Here is a 27267-nt window from a genome sequence, read left to right on the forward strand (position 1 = left end):
CTTTTCAGCATGACCGCCCTGCTATCTATTGTTACTCATACAGACCATTGATCTGATGTAGTGCTTGGATCTGTGGTGGTGGTGATGGTTGTGATTGTAATGGTGTTGTCGTTGGAATCGCTGCGTAGATACATTTTCTATTGCTTGACAGCGGACTAAGAAGTTTAGTTTGCTAATTTCTTGGATAAATTAGGATTATACTGACCTGTTGTTTAGGCAACTTGAGAAGGCTCATCTTTGTAGCTCTGTTAATCATATTCTTTCTTTCTTTTCCAGCAAATGATAATTTGTTTGTTATCTTGTACCAAAATGGACCTTTCAATGTCCTGAGTGGACTGTTTGTGGTGTTTGCTAGTGGTGTAGAATCAATATACTTTTACATGTGTTGAGCTGTGATTGAAAACGTGTAGGAGTAGCAAAAATATGTAGTTGTTTTAATCAGTTGGTATGCATACAGTCGAAGAATTCACGGTTTTGCAGGTTAATTCATATTGATGACAGTACATCTTATTTGTGTGATTTCTACCATCTGGTAGTATTCGAGTCCGTCAGAGATTTCTCCCGCAAAGAAAGATCAACAAGTTACTAGTTACTAGGAACCCGACCGCCCTGCAAGACAGATTTATCCTGATGCATGTGAAATATATCCTCTCTTCACAATATACTTACCGTACTAGATTAAATAAATGTGGGGTTCTAGCACACAATTAAAGTCCACTCTAGCGATGGATGCATATTTGTGTAGCTCCGCACAAAGTGATGGACGTGTTTTTTTGTGTAGCTCTGCACAAAGCCCAGACATTTTTGTTGCGTTCCATGCTTTATTGATCAAAATGATTGTGATATGGCTCATTTCAGTCGTCATGTGTGCTTGCTAGGCTTGGTTCCCCGATGAGCATAGGTGGTGCGCGGCATAGTCACCATGTGGTGTGTGCGGGGGATTTCTCTTCCACTCCGATGTTTCCCGACCTGCCCCTCCAGTGGCACCAATTCTTCTTCCACTCCTGCATAGCTGCTGGTAAGCTATCGATTCCCTCTCTTCTCTCTGTGTTGATCCAAAAGCATCAGATATGAACAAGTGACACTAGAGTCTGTTCTGTCTAGCTTCTTCGTTTTTCTGTATAGGCAATAAAAGTTCTTTTATTTGCGAATAATAAAAGTTCCTTCTGTTTGTAACTAAAGGCCTTGGTTATATATGCTTGACTTAAATCCCTAGAGAAACAAATCGTACATCTGATTACATTGAAATATTTCAAATATCACATGCCATTGATTAGTTTTGTGCGTATTGCAAAAAAATGTTGGTTATTTGAGCACTAGGATTATTAAACCAGCAGCAACGCGTTACTGCACATGTGTTGTGCTAAAGTTGCAAAAGATTCAAATCCTAGTCATGGCCAAATCAAACTAGCGACTGATTGAGAAATTATCTTTGTGATGTTGTTTCCTCCTACCTTGTTCATTGACTTTGTTGACCTAGATTGTTTGCTTCCTTTTTTTTCCTACAATAACGATTGCTTCAAGTTTACTATCCAATACTATACCGCAACTTGCACCCTCCATCGACGATCGGGATTGTTGGTGCGCTAAACTTATTTTTTTCTTTTATATGGAGCAGCAGCTGGCACCCTCCATTGAAGATCGGGACCCCATGCACAAGGTGACAAGGCGGACACCATTGAGTCCGACCTCCACTTCGACCATGACGACACGCAGCACAAGGTCGATCCGTACTTTACCACCAATATGTTCTTTTTTTTTTGCCGTGGTTCAAAATTCTTCTCCCCAAGAACAGGAGCTATGGTAATAATTAACTCTTAAGATGTTACTGTTGTGTAATAGAAAAGATGATTTCTATTTACTGTTGTGCCCAGATTTGGAATATTGCTGCATAACGAAGTGGTTTGATCACTAGTACAGTAGTTGTGTGATAGATATTATCCTACTGTTTTTGTTCCTGTAGGAGTGTAGGTTTCATAATAGTCTAGCAAAACATCCAAAAACAACGAGTCGCATTTATTGGCCCATAAGATGCTTTGTTTTGAGTCAAATATACTCTTTTCTGTGCCAAGTCTAAGTATTCCAAATATCATAAAAAATAGTGTCAGGCTAGTGTCGTTCTTATTGTACTAGAAAGACCTTGTTAGATTGTTGAGGTTGGACATTCCATTGCTTGCTGTAGTGCTTTGAATGGTAAGGTTATTTGTTTCCAACAACTTGTACTACAACATTTCATTTCATTGCCGGATGGGTTCTTGTGCATTTCATTTTAACTTGCTGAAAGTTGTCTCAGTGTTTGTTCATTTCATTTAAACTTGCTGAAAGTTGTCTCAGTATGTCCATATTTGATTGTTGAGGTTGGGCAGTAGTCTAGTGCTTACTGGAGTGAGTATCTATTCCTTCTGCATTGGAACACACCAATTGCGAGCGTGCTTCGATTGTTGCTTAGTTATCATACTGTATGCAATCTTAACTAGTTGGTATGCATACGGTCAAAAAAGGCATGGTTGTGTCGATTAACTAATATTCAGTGCTATTGGTCCAAACCCCTGTAACATCTTATTCGTGTGATTTCTGCCATCTGGTATAATGTTGTTGTGCCATGTGGTTGATACTGTAGATTTATTTTGCAGGAGGCAAGATCTGAGGGCCAAGCTCCTTGTCCTGGTGGTTTCGCCACTGGTGCTCTGGCTCCCAATGTTGACAAATCAGAGTGCTCTGCCTTTAATAATCACTCTATTTACATACTTTGTACTCCTATCAGATGCCTGCCAGTATGATGATCCAGCTAGGCTTACATGGCATAGGTGGTAAGCCCTCTCCCTCTTTTGATTTTGTTTTTCTGGAAGCTTGACCGGTGTGGTGTGACGCATATCCATGCATGCATGTGTGACTACACCTGTACTCGGCCTTCGATCATTACTTGATCAAGGAAAACTGTCTACTCAGTCTTCCATTATTATTACTACTGATTAGAAGGGGAAAAAACATCTGTAGGCCATTAAATCTATTTCTAACTAAAGGCCTTGGTTATATATGCTAGACTTAAATCCCTAGAGGAACAGATTGTACATCTGATTACATCAAAATATTTCAAATATCACATGACATTAAATATGACCAAAGATTATGTAGTATACAACCTGTTAGCTCTTTGGAAGCGATAAAAGTGCAAACTTATTTGGTCTCTAGCCCGTCAACTCTATGGAAACAGAGGTGTGATAGCAAATTTGAAGCTTATTATCTGACTTCTTTTTTATTACGGTTAAGGCAATGCATTGCCACTTCTATCTTCGCTATAAATTCCTTGGACTTTTAGCGTCATGTTGCCAACATATTTAGCCTTGATTAACGCTCAGGCATATTTCTTTAGGTTGACCACCGTGCGGTTAGCCTGGTGGTGATTCTTCTTCCGCTCTGACGTCTCCCACCCTCCCCCTCTGGTGGCCTCGGTTCTTCTTCTACTCAGCCATAGCTGTTGGTAAGCCACAAGTCTGCTCTCTCTCTCTCTCTCTCTCTCTCTCATGCTCTTCCTGTCCATGGCCGTCGAGCCATGTTAATTTTTTTGCTGGCCATCGTGCCATGGTGATCTCTAGGAATTTTGTTCTAGCCTTCAGGTTAAGTTTTTATATGGTAGGCATGTCGCCTAATTTACAGTGAAGTGCATCCATCAATAAAAAAATAGACGCTACTCGAGTCCGTCGGGCATTTCTTCCACTAAGTTAATATCAACCAAGCTAGTTACTAGGGGGTGCAAGACAAATCTATCTTTGATGCATGTGAAATCTAGAGATGCATCCTTCTGTTCATCATATAATTACTAGTTTAAATGTGGGGTTCAAGTGCTCAACTAAACTGTAGCTTCAAACAAAGCAATGTATGGATATTTTTGTGTGCCTATGGACCTATGTTTTTAAGGCGGTAAGGCGAGGCAAGGCACCGGGGGGCGCCTCACCGCCTAAGCGGTAAGGCATAAGGCAAGGCGGACGCCTTAGAGAGTAGGGCATAAGGCAAGGCGAGGCAAGGCACCGGGGGGCGCCTCACCGCCTAAGTAGGAGAATGAAGTAGAACTTGGTAGGAAAATAGGCATATACACTACACATCTTGCACTTGCTGCTGGTTGTAGAGCCCATATAACATCCATCCTCTTTGCACTTTCTATTCTCCCCAATAGTAATGGAAGTGAGCAACCAGCAAAAAAGCTAGCACAAAGCAGGAAGCAATGAACAACTCAAAAGCAGCAAGCAATGAACAACTGAACATGGAAGAAATGGATTAGAGGAGGATGGGGAGAAGGTCGGAGGGAGAGGAGTAGAGGATGGGGGACGTATATCTTGGCAGTTGGCTCCTTGCTGTTGCCTGTTGATGGTTGTTGTTGTACTGAAGAGGAGGAGGATGAGCTACTGGAGAGGAGGAGGAGGAGGATGAGCTACTGGAGACGAGGAGGAGGAGGAGGAGCTGGAGAGGATCTGCTGCAGAGGAGGGAGCTGATCTGCTGGAGGAGAGGAGCTAGAGATGGAGGAGGAAGGTGCGTGTTGATTGGGGGTTATTTCTCTCTCTGTCCCCCCTCTTACCTGTTGGAGCCAACAACATCTCTTTTTCCAGCCTAAAACGGCTTCCCTGTCTGGCTGGCAAGCTCAAGGCGTCCAATATGGACCAAAGCGCCAACCCGGAGTCCTTAGAAGCGCTTCAGACGCCTTAAAGCTTAAGGCGGACGCCTTACTCATGCACCTAAGGCAAGCTGAACGGCTTGAGCTTGCAGGGCGGCCTGACGCCTAAGCGTCGCCTAGGCGACGCATTATGGACGCCTTAAAAACATAGCTATGGACAAAGATTAGACATTTTTATTTGCATTCCATGCTTTATCGATCAATGATTATGATCCATGAACCTCATGTCATTCATGATGCGTGGTTGGCTTAGTTCCTTGATGTGGTTTCCTGATGGGCACAAGTGCACGACAAAGCCAACGTGTGGTGTGCTCCGGGGATTCCTCTTCCGATGCTTCCCACACTGCATGTCCTGTGGCCCCTTTATTCTTCTAGTCTAGCATAGCTGCTGGTAAGCCACCGTTTCCCTCCTCTGCTCTCTATGTTGATCGGAAAACATCAAATATGGACCAATGACACTAGAGTTTGTTCCATCCAGCTTCTTATGTTTTTTGAATGAGATTGTTGTCTGTATAGGCAATACATTTTCCTTCTCTTTGTAACTGAATGTCTTGGTTATATATGGTTGCCTAGAGGAACAAATCCTACATCTTCTCTGTCTGATTACATCGAAACTTTTTAAATTTTGTATGCCATTAAATCTGATCCAAGATTATGTATGTAGTATACAGCCTGTCAGCTCTTTGGAATTGATAAAAATGAAACCTTATTTGCTCTCTAGTCCATCGAACCTTTGCAAACAGAGGTGTGCTAAGAAACTCCTTATAATCTGGCTTCTTTTCATTGTCAAGTGCATCCATCAATAAAAGAACTGATGATATTCGAGTCCATCGAAAATTTCTCCCACCAAGTTAAGATCAACTTAGTTACTAGGTACCTGCAAGCCCTGCAAGACAGATTTAACTTTCATGCATGTGAAATCATCATATACCACTAGTTTGAATGTGGGGTTCAAGGGCAACTCAACTGTAGCTCAAACAAATCACTAGATGGATACTTTTGTGTACCTCCGGACAAAGCCTAGGCATTTTTCTTGCATTCTATGCTGTATCGATCAATGATTATGATCCATGGACCTCATTTCAGTCATGATGTGTGGTTGGTTGGTTCAGTTCCCTGATGTTGTTTCCTCATTCGCAGAGGTGGACGACACAACAACCATGTGGTGTACGTGGGGGATTCTTCTTCCACTACGACGCTTCCCGCCCTGCTCCTCAGATGGCCCCTCTATTCTTCCAGTCCGGCATAGCTACTGGTAAGCCACCAGTTCCTAGAGTCTGTTTTGTAAAATTTCTTTTGTTTTTGGATGATATTATTGTTGTATAGGCAATATAATTCCTTCTCTTTGTAACTGAAGGTCTTGGTCTTGGCTATATATGGTTGACTTAAATCCCTAGAGGAACAAATCCTAGCTCTTCTGTTACTGATCACAGTGACATGTTTCAAACTTCATATGCCATTAAATTTGATCCAAGAATATGTAGTGTACAGCCTGTCAGCCTGGCATGGCTAGTAAGCTACTGGTTCTCTCCTTTTCTCTCCCGCTCTCATGCTCTGCGCGTCCATGTCCATTGAACGATGGTATTATTTTTGTTGGCCATTGTTCCATGGTGATTTCTAGCATTATTGGTTTAACCTTTAGGTTAAGTTTTTACTTGGTAGGTATGTCACCTAATTTACAGTCAAGTGCATCAATTAATTAAAGAGTAGATTATATTCGAGTCCATCCGATAATCATTTCTCCCATCAATTAATTAAAGGTAGCTTCTAGGGACCTGCAAGATAGATGCATCATTGATGCATGTGAATTCTATCCTCCTGTTCATCATATACTAACTATATTAAATGTGGGGTTAAAATGCACAACTGTACTGTATCTTCAAACAAAGCAACTGATTCATATTTTTGTCTACCTATGGATAAAGCCTCAATTTTATTTTTGCAATCCATGCTTTATCAATCAATGATTATCATCCATGGACCCCATTTCAGTTCCTTGATCCAGTTTCCTCATGCACACATGTGCAAAACAGAGCCACCGTGTGGTGTGCGCGGGGGTTCTTCTTCCCCTCTGATGCCTCCCGCCCTAACCCTACGGTGGCCCATTTATTCTTCCACTCCTGTGTAGCTGCTAGTAAAGCCACCGGTTTCTCCTCTCCCCTGTATGTTGATAAAAAAATGTCAAATATTTACCAATGACACTTAAGAGTCTGTTCTGTCCAGCTTCTTCTGTTTTTGGATGAGATAATTGTTGTATAGGCAATAAAAGTTCCTTGTCTTTGTAACAAAAGATCTTGGTTATATATGGTTGACTTGAATCCCTATAGGAACAAATCCTACATCTTCTATATCCGATGACACTGAAATATTTCAAGTTTCATATCCCATTAAACCTGATCCAGGATTATGTAGTGCACAACTTGTTAGCTCTTTTTTTGGAATTGATGAAAATGGGAACTTATTTGGTTTCTAGCCCGTCGACTCTGTGGAAATAGAGGTGTGCTAGGTAATTTGAAGCTTATAATCTGCCTTCTTTTTATTGTCAATTGTTGCCTACTGTTAAGGCTAGGGATTGCCACTTATATTGCAACTATAGATTCCTTGATTTTTTAGCATCAGTGTGTCAACATATTTATCCTTGATTAATATGTCTTGTTTTCTCTAATAATAATGCTGGTGCGTATTTCTTTAGGTTGACCACCGTGTGGTGAACCCGGTGATTCTTCTTCCACTCCGACGTGTCCTGCCCTCACCCTCTGGTGGCCCCAAGTCTCTTTCCACTCCGACGTAGTTGGTAAGCAACTGGTTGCTTCCTCTTCTCTCTCTCTCTCTCTCTCATGCTCTGGGTGTTCGCAGCCATCGAGTTGTGGTAAATATTGTGCTAGCCATCATGCCATGTGGACTTCTATGATTTTTATGGTCTTTGTTTGTTCCATTGTGACTTCTACAGTTTTATGGTACGTGTGTTTGCCATGATGACTTCTGTAAAAAAATTGTTCTTGATACATCAAAGTGTTTGCATCTATTTACTTGACAGAAGATGCCTCTTTTGTACATATGTCAAGGATGTTTCACATGATAGTTTGTTTGGGCCTTATGTTGTGTAATTGAATTTTATGTTTTTTGATTTAGGCAGTCGCTAAACAATGTTACTGATACATCAATTGGGATGCAATGAAGTATGGTCTGCCTGCTTTTAGCCCCTTCAACCGAGATACAAGAAAAACTCATACTTGTGTATGAACTGATCATTTGAATCATTGATCAAGTTATCTAATTGGCTAATTGTGCATGAAGCTGACACTACATAATTATTTCTATCAAGTCCAATTGGCTTAGCCTCCGACCACATGCAGGTTGCTAGTTAATATGTGAACTTTGTTTCTAGATGTCACTACATAATTATTTCTATCAAGTCCAATTGGCTTAGGCTCCGACCACATGCAGGTTGCTAGTTAATATGTGAACTTTGTTGCTAGATGTATCGGTGTATATGTCCATGCTCATGATAACCATATTAATTATGTTTTGAATAATAGGTTAGTCTTGTCATTGCCAACTAGATCCCACCAACATTATTTTCCTGCGAGTGTTCATATTTCTCCCCTTTATGTTAGTTTTTCTTTCTTGCAGAAACAAGATATGCTTACACAAAATCTATCTTCAAACTTCATACTCCCTCCGTCCTTAATTACTTGTCACTTAAATATATGTACCTAGCACTAAAGTAGTGCTGGATACATCCATTTGAGTGACAAGTAATTCTGGCCGGAGGTAGTACCTAATTACTAAATAATCCTTGTAGATTTTAAATGAGTCCCTAAACAAACCCTAGCAGAATCATGTGTTGATTTCCTTCTTTCTGTAGTCACATTCTTATATGAACATGACCAAGTGGATCGGTTGATGTCAGCTGCTACGATATGCTCATTATTCCTCTATTCCCAGGAAAGGTCCAGTTCCAAGAGGTCCACTTCTGTCAAATCAGTAATACCATAGTAAAAATTCGCCCCTTTCCTATCAACCCTCTCTTGGAGTCTTCTGTGTTTGACTTCTTTTTTCCTCTCTGTTGTGATGCATGTGCAGGTGTTGATCAGGGACACACCATTTGTGTACCTCAACAAGGTCACCCCTGCTCCAGCGTCAAGGACAGGTGATCTAGCTGCTCCCTTCTTTCTGGAAGTTGCTATGTTAATTTCTGGAGGTAGCAACCTATCCTTGTCAGCGTCAAGGAAGGCATGTTTGTCTTGGTCTCCTATTGGAGGTTGCTATGTTAATTTCCTTCCCCAAATATGATAGCATGCTTAGCTTGTCAATGGAGATGCTCCTGTAGTAGTTACATTGTTGTTCATTTGTTGTTGTTTTGATAGCTCTTGTTGTTTTCGTCCAAACTCGACCCTTTAATCATGCATGTCTTATTGAAGGATAATGTGTTCTTTTGCCTTTTTTTCTTTCATATGATCACATCCAGTTAGTTCTCTAATTACAATGATGGCTGGCATTTATGATCTTTTTGTAGGGCCGGTTGCTGTAAATGATTGTTTTTTATCATCAAATGGAGGCTCGTTTTGATGATCCTAGCATACTTGTTTCTTTAAATGTCTACTTGGGAGTAACATCCATCTTAACAACAACAATAATCTTTCCGGGGTTCAAATAACTTGTAGAAGCTTTTTGGTTATTTTTTATATTCCATCATCTGGTCTTAATTTGGCTCAAACGTTGTGTCAAAAGCAAAGCAATTTGTGAACTTGTCATAGGGTTCGTTTATGATCTTTGCCCGTAGAAAGGGTATGTGTATTTTTTTTATGATGGGCGATATTAATAATCTTGCCTATAGCTTTGGTTACCAAAACAAGGAAGACTGGGAGCGGGATAATTACTAATAGTACTATTGAAAATCAAAATTCGAATCATGCATAACAATTTCTCCTTCCCGCTGCCAATCCCACTCAGCCTCTTACTATAAAACCTACTCATTTGCACAAATTGGAACGCAAACCGTCTGGATTCTAGAATTCGTGGTGCCATGTATGATTTGTCATAGTTTTATGGAACCTTCATATAATTTTTGTATGTGCTACTAGTTTAAGGCTTGATTGGATACTATGATTACTAATTTGATTCATCGGTATTCTGTTAAGCATGGACTGTTTGATCTATTTCTAGTACTTACGGTAGTTATAGGGCATGATTTAATACTTCCTCCATTCCTTTATATAAGGTTTATTTATTTTTTGAAAAGTAAAATGAGTGCAAGTTTGACCGAGTTTTTGGAAAAATATGTCAACATTCACAATACGAAATTTATACCATTTGATCCATCATGAAAAGCAGTTTCATATTTTATCTACTAGCTATTGCGGATGTTGCTATTTTATTGTATAATCTTGCACGGAAACCAATACACCTTATATTCTAGAATGGAGGGAGTACTTGCTAGCATCATTCATTCTCCCTGGTTTCTAGTAATGGTTAGATCCTATAGACTGAATCTATGTTCTGTATAGGTTTCAGATCATGAACGAGTGTTCTATTGTGGTCTAGTTCTTCTCTAACAATGAGAGGAGGAGGAGGCTACCACTGCTTCTTCCTCCGTGTTCCACCGACACTGGGCCCCTTACTCCAATGCTAGGGTTTACTTCTAGATTATCTCTGTAAATGCTGTGTTAAGGTTTACAAATGTCTACTCATGTTGTAGCTGTTAATATTGTGGGGGCTATCCGTGTGGTGGCATAGGTAGGCTTTAGGTTGTTGCGATTTTCCTAGAGAATGTAGCGCATAGTGTTTGCATGCCCTTCCCAATTCTTAAATTTTAGAGACGAGGGATAGAATTCAGATTGTGTCTGCCTTAGATTAAGGAATTATAATATTGTTGTGATTTCTCTTCAGCCTGTCGAACATGCAATCTCAGAACTAGCAGTAATAGTTTAATTTTAATTGAAGGATGCATGACAACTATTTCTCCGTCAGTGCTCCATGGTTAATTACTAGCAGTAGTATTCAAAATCGAAATTTGAATCGATGTATCCTGCTCTAGTTGCCAGTAGGTGAGGCGTTCCTGGAGCTCAAGCTAGAGTTCAATGCCATGGTCGTGTAGAGGTTGGGTGGTCCGCCGACCGCAATCCTCGTGGGCTGCGGCTGGGAGGGAGTCTCCTGCTCCTTCTTAGACCTCAGGGTCCAGGCCATGTCCTCCATTTCTCCCCCTCCCCCTTCTCCAAGATAGTGTCCTGCTGTTTCTTAGTGTTTGATGCCCCTTGCAGTGAAATTATAATTTTGATAGCAAAAATTCCATGATATCATTTGTTTGTCTTTGTTTGATGGGAAGATACATCAAAATGGAATATATTAATCTGAGAAGTGAAGTGCATGTTGGTGTCTGTTTCCTCCTAGTTCTGCTAGTTAAATTTCTTGAACATAACTTTATTTTTATGCAAACGGTACTCCCTCCGATCCATATTACTTGTCACTCAATAGGGTGTATCTAGTACTGATATACGTGTGGATACATCCGTTTGGGTGACAAGTAATATGGATCGGAGTTTAGGAGCTTCAAATTGTCTCTCATGGGTGCTTTGTATAGCGCCTTTTGAGGATGTTTAAGATTCTTTGTTGGCATGCTTAATCTTCTGTTAATCTGCTACAAATCTGCAGTGATAACTAGCAGCAGCATCTTAGTGCAGATAGCTTGCTTGGTTTATGGTGATGATACATCGAGTATGTATGTATCTGTTGTTGCTCACGTCACCATCATTTATGATTGTATCACATCTCACATACACGAAGTAGAACCTTTCCTTGTTAACTTTTGTTGATATTCCTTTTCCCATTTCCTGTCTTGTTTCCTTGTGACCTGACACTCTTTCTAGGACCCTAGTGCCTTTGATTATAGGAAACAATCCATTAAAGCCATGATGACATAGCCATGTTTTTTTCATCCAAACTATGGAAGCCGAATATTTTTTTTATTTATAATTTAAAAGTTCGTTGTAGTTGACATAACACTGTGTTGTAAACTTTACATTGCAGTTCATGTTGTGGGAAGAGCAACTTGGCACACTAACCCAATGTGCAGGTTAGTGGCTCAAGGTGTGGTAACGCTGATGGAGCTTCGCGCACGTGCCCTGATGATGACACATGATGATCAACTGGTGGTGGAACCTTCTGTTCCTGCTCTAACTCATGTCCAGCAAGGTGATAGCTGATAGCACTCTGTTATCAGCTTCCCACCATCAATCTTCTGTTAATCTGCTACTCCCTCCAATCCATACTAGTTGTCGCTGAAACGGATTTATCTAGATGTATTTCACTGTTTGATACATCCATTTGAGCGACAATTAATATGGATCGATGGAAGTACAAATAGAACATATATGATTGTTGCTGCTCACCTCAAGATGAATAAACATCACTTGGTCCAAGCATGATTTTGGGTGAATTTACCCACCTTAGCTAACTTCAGATGTCTAGCAAATTTATTTACTGTATAACCAACCTGTTAATAACTTAACAAAATAAATGGATGAACTTTACCTGTGGAATAAGGCTCTTCATACAATCGCACGACAAGTGCTACTACGGAAATAATGATTCCTTGGTTATCTTCTTTATCTTACTACATATTATAACAGGAAATGGTGCACAATTCTTTTGGCTAGTATTTAGTCTTCATCCTGAGTTTCATCCTTCATCTAGGGTGCTCGCACGGCTTACGGGAACATGTTGGTCCGCAAGGACGAGTCACCTCAAAAGGTATTCGAGGTGGATGCCCATGCACAAGACCAAGCCCGCCCCCTCCGCAATCACGCGTCGGGAGAGAAGGACGCCGTGTTCGCATCGCTTCCACCGGCACCGGGCCTCTTGCTGCACAGGTGAGAACCATTTCCCCTGCCGTTTATCCAAACAATGTTCCTAGTAAGGTTCAAACCATGTTAACATTTTTTTCCGCAAAAAATTGAGCATTGAACAACTGCTGGAGACTTATCATGTTGTTGCCTTCATGTTGATCTTCTCTTGGTTATTTGAAGATTTATGTGTGCTGTGCTTGTCTATTGGAGAACTATTTCATCCTTTGCATTGTTAAACATGTGTTTGTGTTCAAGACATACATTCTGTGGGCTAGCCAAGGACCTGTGGCTATCCGTGAGATTGATCATCAGAGTTGGTGCAATGCTTAGTTACTCTAGGTTCAAACCATGTTAACATTTTTTTCCGCAAAAAAAATTGAGCATTGAACAACTGCTGTAGACTTATCATGTTGTTGCCTTCATGTTGATCTTCTCTTGGTTATTTGAAGATGAGCCGCACGTGGTAAGGCCTAGTGGAAATGTTATTTGTGCATTGAGTTAGTATTACGTGTTTATAGTTTTTTGAATGCATAATGTATTAATGTCAGTCGATAATGTGTGCAGTATGAATCTGGAGATGATGTGGACGAGGGGAATGTCGAGTCCTTTGAAGAGAAGGAGGTGCAGAAGATCAGGGCCCAAGGATCTGCCATGTACTACAACTGGAGGAAGGACAAGTATAGGTGCCCCTACTGCAGCAAGCCCAAGCCCAGGTCTGGGTTGCAGGAGCATTTGATGGAGCATTGTCGGGCTACATCCATCAGCAGTCGTGACTACAAGATCGGGGCTCAGCATTCTGCCCTCCACAAGGTCCTAAAAAACCCTAACCTCTAGTCGTACATCATGCTGATCATCAGAAGCTGGAAGCCGTACTCATCATCACTATATTTGATGATGTTTTACTTTTGGAAAGCTGCATCTGGGTCTGAACTGGTTGGAAACTACCTCTATTAACGTAATGTAATGTAATGTATTGTGTGTGTGAACTGGATCTGTGGTGAACTTCCTGGTACATGTGGTGGTAATTTAGAATGCTATCTATATGTGTGGCCTTAACTTTATTGGTGGTGAATGCTTCCTTCATGTTTAGTTGTTGTTTCGATGGTGCAATTATCACAAATGGCGCTTCAGTGTTGCTTCAGACATGCTAACTGTTCTATATGGTAGTGGCGCTTCAGTGTTGCGCCAGGTTGTAGTATGAAATGCTAACTGTTCTATATGGTAGTGGCTGGTCTCTAATTGGACCGACTTGTTGAACTAGTATCAATGGTAGAGGCGTTTAGTTGTGTGCCACATCCAACAGTTCATATAATTAATTATCCAAAGATTAAGGTATCAAACCCTTGGTCATACAAAGCAACATTTCGTTCCTAAAAATTAAGGTACTTCCACATTCAAACTAACTAATACTACAAATTCAAAGGAACTACTTAATACATTAACAGCACATAGGGAAGTAGCCTTGGTCCAACTGCTTGAGGAAGGACGAACAAAAGCTGAAAGAAGAAGGATCAACCAGTAGCAGCACCATCAGCCTCCCAGCCTCACAACTTCAGCCAGCCTGGTGAATTCCAGATTTTTTCCTGCAAAACACACATGGGATGTTGGAGGCAAGAAAATAAATTTGCCAGGCATCTAATCGCACGGAATGCTAGTACAAATGATGGAGAACAAAACATCCAACATGAGCAAATTCATAGGAGTTCTAGATCCATGGATACCATCAAGAAAAAATGCTCGATTTTAATTCTGACACAAGACTTGGTGAAAACATGCATATTCATATCAGCAACATTGATATGGCATCTTTGCAAGCTTGGGTCAGTGACTTGTCTTGTGTTTCATGGCATGACAATAATTTTAACAATAAATAGACATGAAATTGACCCAAACTCATGTACAAAGTTAGGCCATATGATGCATGGATTAATTCACAAATAAATGACAAAATGCCAACTATGTAAAGAATTTGCAGTACTGAAATATTTCAGTGTGTACCGGTGTGTACTGAAACTGCAGTACTGAAATAATTCAGTGTGCATCGGTGTGTACTGAAATTGTAGTAACGAAATATTTCAGTGTCTACCACTACAACATTGTATCGAAATATTTCAGTGCCTACCGGTGTGTACCAAAATATTTCAGTGTCCACCACTACAACATTACAAATTTTGCCTAGGGCAGTACCGAAATATTTGAGTGCCTACCGGTGTGTACCAAAATATTTCAGTGTCCACCACTACAACATTACAACTTTTGCCTAGGGCAGTACCGAAATATTTCAGTGCCTACCGGTCTGTACCGAAATATTTCAGTGTCTACCACTAGAACATTACTAATTAGTCCTAGGGTTCATATGATGCCTAGGGTTCACATACATCATAATCAATCCTCCAAATCCATGTACTCAAATATTCATGCAATTTATTGAGATTAAAATGCCATATAACATTCCCTCTCTGAGCTATTACGATCAGTATCACCACGATGTAAGCACGAGCAGTAGGAAGATGAGGAGTGGGGAAGCTTACTCTAAACATAGCTACCGCCGCCGTTCAGACTACGAGAGCGGCGAGGGAAGCGTGGAGAACGGCAGGGAAGCGAGGTCGCGACCACTGTCCTCCTCATCTTGCTCTTCGGAGTCTCTGGTGACTCGGTTGGAGGTTGCACAATCTCCAACGGCACCTCGTGCACGGTGGGTTCCTGATCTAGTGGATGCTCTACCCTGGATCTGAATGCCCACCACCTCTGCATGGTCCACTTGCTGGACGAATTGGCCTGCTCCATCGCCCAGAGGAGGATCTCCATCTTGTGAATCGGTTGTGCGGGCGGGGGGCAAAGCTTTGCCCTCTCCTTCTTCGTCAAATTCTTGAAAGTGGCCATTGCCGTCCAGCTCATCTGCCTTGTGTTGTCAAACCAAGAACAAATCTCCCTCAACCTGGCCAACTTGACCTGGTCACCGCCGGCGATCTGCACGAAGTCGCTGTTCTCGCCACTGGCCATCAGCTCGATCTGTCGATTCTTGCTTCGATGGAAGAGGGGATGGGGGGTGGGTGGGGGGGGGTTGCCTGAGTGGAGCGAAGTTGCAGCGGCGAGAAGGAGGAGATGACTGCGGTGGACTTGGAGGAGAGGGAGGAGATGGCCGCCGGTGAGTAATTGTGGAAGTTGTAGCACCATGGCGGTGGTTTTGCATTCGACGAGAGGGGCGGCGCGTGCAAATTTTCCTAGGACTAAACTGCCCCCATATTAAAACGCGTCCCCACCTTGTCACGAGTACCGGCCCCACTCGTTTTAGTACTTTTGCGTACTTTCATCGGAGTAGTACCCAGTACTTCGTATTTGTTTGCCGTTAGATCGACATCAACGAACGGTTCTAAAAAAGCCCAACCACTCTAAAAGTTGTATTCCTTTTATTAGTCATCCAGCCCTATGATGATCAAATGCATGTTCACTTGATGAGAATGGCTCACCAAGTTTGATAAGTTTCCTGTTCACAAAAAAATTGTTTGATAAGTTTCCAGTTGCATACAAATTAGATAACACAATATTCCAAAATGCACCAACGGTACGCTGATTAACTATGAAACTAGAGGGCAAATGGTGGGCAGAATATGAGTTGGCTGCATCCATGGCAAATAACAAGCACCGCTCAAGAAAATAAGCATGCTAACGTCAAGCAAATCCCTACTAAGTATTGCTTTGTTGTGCCACATTGTAACCTAATTGAACAAGAGTAAGCAAAGAGTATGCTGAACAGCTGGATCAACTCATATAGTTGGCGGACATAACGATGGTGGGAAACCAGCATATAGTAGTCGACCGGAAGAGGAGAAGACCCAAAGCAGCAGGTTCATCCTGCATTGCGCCAAGCACATGACTCTGAATGATAATGGTAGAGGGTGGTCCGGCTCGTCATCGCCAGGAGCAAGGAAGGTCTCCAGGTAGCGGAGATCCGGTCGGCGGACCAGCGCCTTCAGGTCGCCCGTAACGGCGGGCGTAGCGACGGTGCACGGAAGCACGCTGTGCGATACTTGGATTGCATGCCCGTTACTCTGTGCAGCCGGCGAGCAAGCAAGCAAAGCTAGCTAGCGGCGGCCAAAGTAATAATCAATCTTTGGTGCACACGCGCGCGTGGAATCCGCAACAAATCCCCAATCACTACTCACGGTTTCGTTCCACGCGAATCAAATCTCCCGTTTTCTTTTTCTTTTCTTTGCAAAACTGCACAAGGCATTTTCTCTCTCTTTTGATTCTGATTTTTTGGAAGCTTGACCGGTGATGCATGCTTTCAAGATATTTTTTATATTTATTAGTACAATATAATGCATGAAGAAACCTAGGCTAGAGCTGATTGTTGGGACTCATAGAGGGAAAGAAGCACGATCATAGGATCTTGAAAGCAAATGGAGGGTTGAGATCATGAGGGCTAAGGGTTGATCCGCGTGGTCGGGTGCCTCCTCCCGCGCGCCCCATGATGAATTCACGGCACTCTTTTCGGGGCTCATCTCGACAACCTCGCTCGGACGTTTCTCTTACTTTTCGCTCGCGCGCGCATAGCGTAGATTTGTAGGCCAAATTTTCCGCGGCCGCCGTATGGATTTCATTTCAAATAAAACCAAAAGGGAGGGGAACCAAAAGCAAAACTAAAACCAAAAGGCGGAGGCCCAAACCCATGCTCAACTCTTTTTCCTCCTCCAACCCCAACCCCAACCCACGAGAGAATCCCCAACCCCAAACCCACCGCTGGCGGCCTCCTCTCCCCCCTCCAGCACCGCCGCGGCCCTCACCTTCTCCCTCATTCCCAGATCGAGCAAGACAGCGTCCAGATCTGCAGTGCCATGGAGATCGGAAACCCTAGCTAGCATGGCGACCGAGCCCTCTCCTCCAAGACCTCGCTCGACAAGGTGTAGCACCGGTCTCTTCTTCTTCTTCTTCTTCTCCTACTCCTTCCTCCTTGGCTCCGCTCTCTCTCTATCTCTCACCATGGGAGGTCTCATCTCTCCAGGAAGGAGGCCTTCTGCCATGTATCTGGGCGCCGGTCGTCCAGCTGGGCCTCTACGGAGAGGAGGTCCGACACCACAACCGCGCGCCGGGAGAGGAGGACGGCCACCTTCTCCACATCCGTTGCGGCCTTCACGCGCCGGGACGGGACGGGACGCCGCCATGGACCTGCTTCTCTTCTCCGCCGAGCTCCGACCCTCACTTCCGCAGATCAAGGTCCGGCCTTCCCCTTATTTCATTCTCGATTTCTTCATCCACGCATTTGATCTGGTCCGTGCGAGCAGCCAGATTTCCCCCGTCACCACACCACTCTATTCGTTTCCATCAATCAAGAGTTTTTTTTGTTTCATTAGATTAGATATTAGAGAATAAATAGGGGAGGGAGGAGAATCATCTACTTACACTCTAGTTGCAGCCATCCTAGTTGCAACCCAATTGGCTTGTTGGTGATGGAAACCACACACGTATATATGCTTGCTGATGATGGCTTTGATTTTGTAAGCAATTAAACCACACTGCGTCCTGCAGCCATGGATCTTCATCTTGCTCAGCTTCTACATATCGCTACTGTGATTAATTGTTGTTGGGGGTTAAATTCTGTCCACCGATTTGCTTCACTGGTGATGGATGGGCCGTATAGGTCGTCGTTCCATGTTATCAAGGGTTCGCTGCCATCAAGCCTCCCCTCCTCCCAAGGACGACTTCTCTTTCCCACTCAGTCCATTTCCACCACTTATTTATTTCATTAGACAAATAAATATGGGAGGGAGGACAGCCATGTATTTCTTTAATTACACAACTACTAGTATTGTTTTCATTTGCAGCAGCCATGTATGTATCCGAAAAAGGCTTGAATTTTGGATTGCTGATTTAGCAGCAGCAATCATTGTCTTGCTATGAAATCCCTCTGTAAACTAACTAAAAGATCTTATATTAGTTCACAGCATTGTTGAGGAAATCGTTAACTGGTAGCTTCTCGGTTGGCTGGTGAGTAGGGGATTAATCGGCTAATCGGCAAGTTAATCGGCCATTTAATCAATTAATCGGACGATTTATCGGTTTATAGGCTACTCGGTAACCCTACGAGTAGGGATTAATCGGCAAGTTAACTGGTTAATTAGATGAATTCTTGAACAGGGGTTTACAGGGCGAATATGTTCTTAACCTTGACTAGCTGAGAATTACTAGGCTGCTAGTTTACTTGTTGGTTTTGACACAGTGATTCCTTTTACCATGGTCTTTGTTCTGGATGCACGGTATATGTTAAGTGGCTGCGAAGAAATACTCTTGTTTTTATGGAAAGAAATATTCTTTGTTCCTAGCTAATGAATAATGATCTTGTTCTGATTGGCAGGATCAAGTCTGCACGGAGTTGCAGCCTTGTCCATCTCTGCATCTGATCCATGCAGGCAGTTTGCTGCCATCACCAAGGTAGGCACTACGGGTGTGATCGAAGGGGTTCAAGGGCATGCCCACCAAGGCGCTCAACATTGCCAACATCAAGCCCCCTATGTTTCCAAGGTGACTTCTCTCTCTCTCCCTCTCCCATGCTGTTCGTTTCCATCAAGTTTTTCTTTCGTTAGAGAAGAATATTGTACGGAGGAGAATCATGCACTACTAGAAAAACCCCTACTAATGGCGCACCTAGTATGGCCATTAATGGCGCATCTGTGGTGTGCCATTAACAGCACGCCATTAGTAATTTTTACTAATGGCGCACCACCTGGTGCGCCATTAGTATCTGGTATACTAATGGCGCACCGCGGGTGCGCCATTAGTATAGGCCAGGGTGCGCCATTAGTATGCCTCCCAGGGGCCATGTATATCCAGGTGCTTTGGCATACTAATGGCGCACCACCACTGGATGCGCCATTAGTAACCATGGCATATTAATGGCACACTTACCAGTGATGCGCCATTAGTATGCTTTGTCATACTAATGGCTCACTGTCATGTGATGCGCCATTAGTATGAATATTAGGTTTTTTATTTTTTTATTTTCTGTTTTTTGCACAGGTTACAAAATGTATAATCTGACAAAATATAGACAGCACACATCAACAACAGATTCATCGAATACAATAGAAGATTAGTCTTTGAATACAATTCATCATATTAGTCTCCGAATACAATTCATCATATTAGTCTCCGAATTGAAAAGACCGAACAAAGATAGAGCATTATATTACAAGTCTCGAGACCGCGAGTAGCGAGTTTGTCTTCACATTACAAGTCGATATCGATCATCTAAACTACCATCACATAGAAGAGAGCTGCGGTCATCACGATGAGCATCATCACGATGAAACTCGTCTTCATCCGGTTCCTCCAACGCTCCCTCCCCTCTCCCGCTAGATAGCGGGCGTATCTAGATTCGGCCTCGGCCCTAGTGGTGTACCCTTTGTAACTGTTACCGCTGAATCGGTGAACCTGTCTCTGACACTCCTCCCAGTCATCGTAGACTCCGGGAACCTTACCCTTGTACACGACATACGTCGGCATCGCTATGCACTAGCCAAACGAAACGTTAGTACCAATTCACAGACAATACATAAGCAATATATAATTATGCAACAGAACGATCGGAAGAGAAAAGCAAGACATTAATAGCATCGATTACATCTAAGTTGAACGACTCTCGAAACCAAAGAGACATACTACAAGTTCATTAAAGTTTAATTACAATATGAGCCAATCGATGTTTCAGAACTAGACACAGCATCACTGCTTTCGACTCGACTCAAGGGACCGGAGCGTGGATGAAGCCGCCGTCTATCGTGGGAGTCATGAAATAACGGTCGTTGTCAGCCTGCATTTGTAGCATTGTGTCGATGTCACTGTTGGACGGTTGATTTCTGAGGTAGAACTGCCTCGAGGTACGAAGGACATCTTGATGGATGATTTCCGCAAACTCTGACTGGATGCGAAAGAATTCTTGTCGGAGGTCTGCGTCCTGGATTGCCGACACGCTCGCGGCCCAATCTTTGAGTTTACTCGGTAGCAGAAGTTGATGATGGTCCCGTACGATCGCCCGCATGTGATGGATGGCGTAGTAGGCACCCTTCTGACCGCCAGGCGGCTGCTTGAGGCAGCAGAACGTCGTATTGTGGAAGAACACGTGCTTGCCGTACTTACGAATAGGCCTGGTGAAGGTGCCTCCAGATTTGGCGTAGCCGGGGAGAACATCATCAAGAACCTTCTTGACATTTGTCTAGTCTACGTTCGACTGACGGTCCGGGTCGAAATACGTGGCCATGGAATATTTGGGGCTTAGGAGGATGAGCGTGCAACGTGTGTCACTGCAGAAAACACGGAATGTTAAAAGAAAAACGATCAAAATGTAAGAATTCATATGTTACGGGCCGGTTGAGGGGAGGACTTACTCGGGAAAGTAAGGCACGAGGAAGTTATCCTTATCTTGGTTTGCCAGAATGACGCCTTCGAGGTAAGAACTCGCGACTTGCCAGTCCCCAGCGCTGCCCAAGATCTTGGCACGCATGTAGAAGGGGTCGACTATCACGATGTCCGGGGTCTTGTCGCGAATGATCCGCATCTCCATACTCAGCGAAAATAGCCGAACGAAGGTGTAGTGCAGCGGATGAAGGTTCAACATAGCGTGGATGTCATCAAAACGCAGGACGATCGTACGCCCGATGGAGTTATCCACAAAGCCCTTGCCCTCTGGCACCTTGGCCGCGAAAACTGGGTATGCCACATCCTTCTCCCTGAGACGCCGCTTCTCCAAAGAAAGAACACTGTCATGCAGACTCCGCATAGCACCGGTTGCAGCATTGAGCATATTTGTCGGTAGCATCGCCCTACCCGCCACATGCACCCTCCTCGAGATATCCTGCGGTGAAGGTGGCCCATCCTGAGCACGGATTGTACTCGGTGCCGGCTGGCTCGCACCCTTCTTAGTCTTTCTTTTGCGTGCCTTCTTCTTCTCCTGTAATGGGACCGAGTTCTGCTCACAGACCGCCTTCTTGAGTGTGTTGGGGCTGATAATATTTCGCACCTCGCCTATCTGAGGCTCGGTGAAGTCGGCAGTTGGAGGCGTCTCCTGAGGGCTGAACGTCAGACGGCGCCTGTTGCAACTTGGCTTCTCCGCGGTACCAGCTAGATCGCACACGTCTTTTGTTGGGTTTGGTTCTTGAGAAGGAGGCCCCATGAAGTCGCCATCGTACCCATGATCGGCAAAGTACTTATCGACTTTGCCAAATGTATCATCGTCGTCGTCGTCGTCGTTCTGATCCTGTGCCATATGCATGTTTGGATCCAGTGGCATAGGGATGTCCGGCACCGTTACGGCGGTCTTGCCATGGGGCCGACTTGGCGCCGGCACGACTGGCGGTGTTGTCTTTGGGGTGGTGTCCCCCGCCCCCAAACGAATCTGGCTCTTTGGCCAAAGCAGGGGCCAGCTCAGGCAGGCGCTGAGGGTCATCATGTCTTCATCGTCGGCCCCGACGGGTCGAATCGGAGGTAACAAGTCGTCGCAGCCTGGCAGCACCCGAACCAGTTGAACCCTAAACAAGTTGGGTGGCATCTGGGTACCGTGGAACAAGGGGTTGCCCGGTGGAACGATTTTGCCCTTGGCGACATCGACCAACTCATTGTTCACGAAGTGGAGGAGAGTGCACGGAACGTCAGCGGCGCCCGGCGAAAACATGTAGGGCGTCAGGGATGCCCAGTCAAAGGCAAGGAGATGAAGTCCTCAGCCAAGAGAGGCTTAATTAGTTACCGTGATGATGGCGTCGAGCTTGTCTAATGTCGACGCGCCACCAACGGCGGGCGTGCAGTTGACGGAGGTGCCGCTTGCTGCAGAGGTGCCGGCCGGCGTACACCCGGGTGCATTAAGCTCCCGTGCCGGCGTCGGAGACACCAATGTCGCCTCCGCCGGAGGCACCAATGGCCCCGCCATCGCATTATGCGAGTTGCTGGCCGTGAAGCTAGGAATCGGGGGCGGCCCCTATTGGCCGCCCGCAATCCACGTACTCAACCCCGAGATCAAGGTAGGCACAAGGGCGGTGATCGTCGCTCCGAGTCGTTGTTCCACTTGCTCTTGGACAATCTCCGGAATCCGCGCCACCTGTGCCTTGAGTTCTTGAACCTCTCGCGCCTGGCTTTCCGAGCTGGTCTTTTTCTCCTTCCGCACACCAGCGGTATAGTATGACCCCCATTTTGTCGACAAGCCTTTGTTGGCCACACGACCAGCTGACGTCGGCTTACGGAGCTTATCCTTGTTCTTCATTACATTCAACCCCCTATTTAGAGTGGTGTCCCAAGGGTTACTCTTAGTCGACCCCGCCCTACTGCTTTTAGTCGCCTGCGGAAGGAATGTGAACCATTTGGAAATTTGGCTTCATTAATTAGAATGCAACCATATGGAGCTAATTACGCGGGGGGTGTATTCCTTACCAGAACAAGCTCAAGCTGCCTGGTCTTCGGATCCGTGGTAAGCTCCTTTGTTTTCGGGTCCTTCTTGTACCGGGCCCTGACAAAGTTCCTGGTCTGCTTGTCACCGTATTTATCGAAGAGGGGCGGTAGGCCTTGCTCTATGTTCAGCTCCCGCATTTGTTTCCCCCACTCACTTGATTGGGAGCTTGCGGTGCTCGAGCAATTGATCTTGAAGTCGTTGTAGTCATCTTCGGTGATCGAAGGATTTTTCTCCTTGATCTTCTGATAACTCTCACCTTTCTCGATCATTCTCTTCACATTGCTTTTCCAAGTAGACAGGGCCTTGCTCATCTTCGTGAGGGCAGCATTGTTCACTTTATTCCCTTTGAGGCTTGTGTTTTCAAATTCAGCGGGGAACTTGTATCGTTCGTGCAGCCTCGTGAAGAGGAGGTTGCGCAAATTCCCTCGGTCAGGATGCCTCAGGTTCTCGGTGTTGATCGAGACGGTGCTCCGGACAATGCACCCGAGCTGAAGCGAGTACCCCTTGACTATTCGTTCGGGCGCCGTTGGATTCCCGTTGGAGTCCACTTCAGTAACTTCCTCCTTGAGGGTGCGGAGCACGATCGGGCGCCGGTCCTTCCGTTGCCTCTTCGGTTGGCTGCCATCTGTGCGTGCGCTGCCATCATTAGTGGTGGCATCCTCGGCGGCACCATCAGTGGTGGCATCAGTGTGGTCATCCTCGGCGGCACCATCCGTGCTCTCAGGATCGGTGGGGAAGGCGGCGGCCTCATACAAGTGAGGTTGTTCCTCCATCTCCTGGGACAGCTCCCAGAATGCCTTGCCGCCCGAACCCCCGGCCTCATCGTTGTGGGCCATGTTTCTCTCTAAATAGAAACAAAGTTTGGTCAAAAAGTTGGTTATTGTCAAGGAACAAGATCATGGTCTCATCATTTAGGGTTTGTCGACACCGAGGCATCCTAAAATCTAAGCTTTTATCATTGAGGGTTTTTCGACGCCGAGGCACCCTAAAAGCCTAACCTTTCATCATTTCGGTTTTTATCAACACCGAGGCACCCTAAAAGCCATGCATTAGTCACAAGTACGCCGGGGCACTTGATCCTACTTAATTAACTACTAAGATACCCCGGCCCATGCATTAGTCACAAGTACCCCATATGTCCTATTTTTAGCAAAGTCATGCTAAAATTCACGGAAAATTTCAGCATGACCTTTGCTGAAAATAGGACATATGGAGTACCCGAATTTGCCGGAACGGAAGTTAATCGACATTCCGGCAAACTCAAGGGCCTCTCGGGGTACCTGCAAAATCATTATCCCAGGTGGACATGGATGCAATGTCACATGTCACATGGATCCCACACCCACAGGAGCTGGTGAAGCTTCATGTGTATTTCACGAAAACCAGCCTGACTAAAGAGCTTTATGTAGAAAACAAATCACTCCACCAGCTCACACAGGATCATCCCTCTAAGCAATTACTCAAAATGGGCACTAGCAGCAAAATGAACATTTTACAATCTGAACTTTTTTTTGTCATCTATGTGCTCATTTAACTTTGATCCAAATAGTATCAAAGTTCTTAGAAACAAGCAGCTCTGCTAACAAAGAACAGTAAAAATGGGGCTTGCCTTAAGATGGGAAGTAAAGTTGCAAAAACTATCACAAAGAACAGTAAAAATGGAACATAGATCAGCATTTGTATTGATAGGAACAAACATAAAATCAAACCATGGGCATCTACTAGGTAGACCAACATAAAATTTTGACTGGAGTTACATAAGGGGAAATTGATGTGATGATTGGCAGTTTGGGAGCTGAGCTGATCATGTCCATGTATTCTAATTCTACAGTAAGATGGCATTGCTGTTGGTACCAATTTATTTGTTCACAAAGATACATTTTTGGTAATGCATAGACAACATCACCTTTTATTTATCATGGTTGGTTCTGTTCCATAATTATATCAGCCCAGAGTGTCTTATTAGATATCAGACTGAATTTTAATGCACCCATTCTAAAACTTTAAGTGAAAATAACCCTTGGTGTTTGATATGCATAACAATGAAAGATGTTGGTTCACATCTTTTACTGATAGTTTGGTGGTTTTATTTTTCTAGCCCACCGTCAATCACTTGGTAGCCATGACAGAGAAACCGCGGGGCAAATAGTGTGAGTAGCTAATAAGGGCTCAAAAAAGACTTTAATATGTCTGATGATCCAATGGATTGGTATCTATCATCTGCTACCAACATGTATTTTTTTGAGAGAGATGGACTACCAACGTGTATTATGCTATTTAATTAAAGCTCATGCCATGCTTATCTTACATCAGATTTATTTATTCTAAGCTATAATTATTTGCCAGTTGCTTGGCAGTACGTACTAGACATTGTGGCATCATGCATGCTGCGTGAGGTGAGGTGAGAGCTCAACTACCATGGGCATCAAACATAAAATTTTGACTGGAGTAACAGAGGCATAAAAGTAGAAATTACAGGTTTCTGAATCTGAACTTTTTTAGTTAACAGACTAACCCAAGCACCTTTTCTGGCATTATATTCAACATATATGAGATGAAACAAATCGTACGACGCATAACTAGTCTAATGGGATGCTAAAAAACATACATCTGATTCCTAGCAGTCAGATCGATTATTTTGCTTCTAAGGTCAGAGGATGATGATTAAGGTTCTGTTTTTTAAACCAAGTTACACAAAGAAAATGCACCTAAGCACCAAGAGGAACTGTTACAACTCCATAAGGTATATCCAAGTCACTGCTACTCATATTCAAAAAACCTAACTCCAATATAACCAGAAAGATTGTAAAACATTATATCTCCCTACTGACACGAACTGAAAGCGTAACAAAAATACCATCTTCTTTTGTTGATGCGTTGGTGTTTTAGAGTAGAGGTAAGAAAACCGGAGACCATATATGTAGTTTCTAACATATGCAAGATTACTTAAAAATTGGAGATGCAAGATAGTAGTATATAGAAGAAGAAACAAGAGAGAGATGCAAGATAGTAGTATATATAGGTGAGTCAACCTATTATTCTAGGCAGCTGCCTTGCTAGTGATTCGGTGTCGTCGCAACTGGATCCCTCCCACTCGACCTGCGATCTTCTACAAGGAAAAAGTAGCAGCTCAGTCAACCACCATATAATTATACAAGGAAAAAATGCTACTTGGCACAAGTGTAAACGAGAAGCTTGAGGTAGCAGCAGATTGAAGTGATAAAGTGCAAAGGAGAAGCTTGAGCTAGTAAACAATTTCTGAATGTTATAAAGTGGGGAAAGTAAAATAAAATTCATGACTAGTCATGGCACTAGAAAAGAGATGAGATTTCACAAAACCAGAGCCAAGCATAGTCCAGAATGTCAAATTTTCAGTTAGTTAATTATTACAGTCCTTTGCTAAAAGAGATGATCCGTCCAAGAAATTTAATACTAGATGCATGCAGTCTGTTGAGGATCTTTTAGTGAATGACTAACAACAAGTACCCGAGCTTGCCCAAGAAAGATTAGATTCAGAAGTGCTGGCTGCTGCTAGTGAATGGAGCTGACAGTTATACAGTGTCAATTGATAGTAAGTAGAGTGAGATGATCAAACGTTTGTGCTGAATAGTAGTGGCAGTGTAATGTTAACTAAATACAGTTGGCAGTGTATATAGTGCATTTTTCTTCTTCTTTCGTTGAGTAGCATAAATTAGACCTATCATTGTGTAAGATGCAGGAGTACTTCTTATACTCTGTGGCATTGCCATACTTAGCCAAGAGTCCCCATTTCTTATATTCTGTGAGATGCAGTCATCTACTTGTGCACTACATCTAGTGAGAGAAGGAAGCCCGGTAATGTCTACTGCAAAATTATGAACTCATACGCATCTAGCCGAAATCATAATGTACTGCAAAATTATGCATATGAGTCAAATTCAGATGGATGGAGATGTACTGGAAAATCACATTGATATACTGCAAAATTATGTGTATGTGTAGTGTAAAGTACAGAAGGGGATGAGGTACCTCACTATCTCTCTCTGAAGAAGGCTTGATCAGGGGATGAGGGGTATCAACTGCGGTCGGCCGGCGTCAGGGAGATCCGGCGGTGGGCCGGCGATCGCCTCCAGCCACGGAGATCGCCTCCAGCCACGTCTCCTCCACGAGCAGCTCCAGACTTGGCAAGGCGGAGGTTGCGGCGCGCGCGGGCGAGGGCGAGGTTGGTGTCGGCCCTGCGGCGCTGCTCCGGCGAGAGTGGGGTGGGGTCGGAGGGGAGGAAGGGGAGCATGGGGAGAGGAAGGCGTCGGTGGTGTGGTGTGGACGGGGCGGCGCT

Source organism: Triticum dicoccoides, chromosome 4A (genome assembly GCF_002162155.2).
Source record: "Triticum dicoccoides isolate Atlit2015 ecotype Zavitan chromosome 4A, WEW_v2.0, whole genome shotgun sequence".
NCBI classification, from domain to species: domain Eukaryota; kingdom Viridiplantae; phylum Streptophyta; class Magnoliopsida; order Poales; family Poaceae; genus Triticum; species Triticum dicoccoides.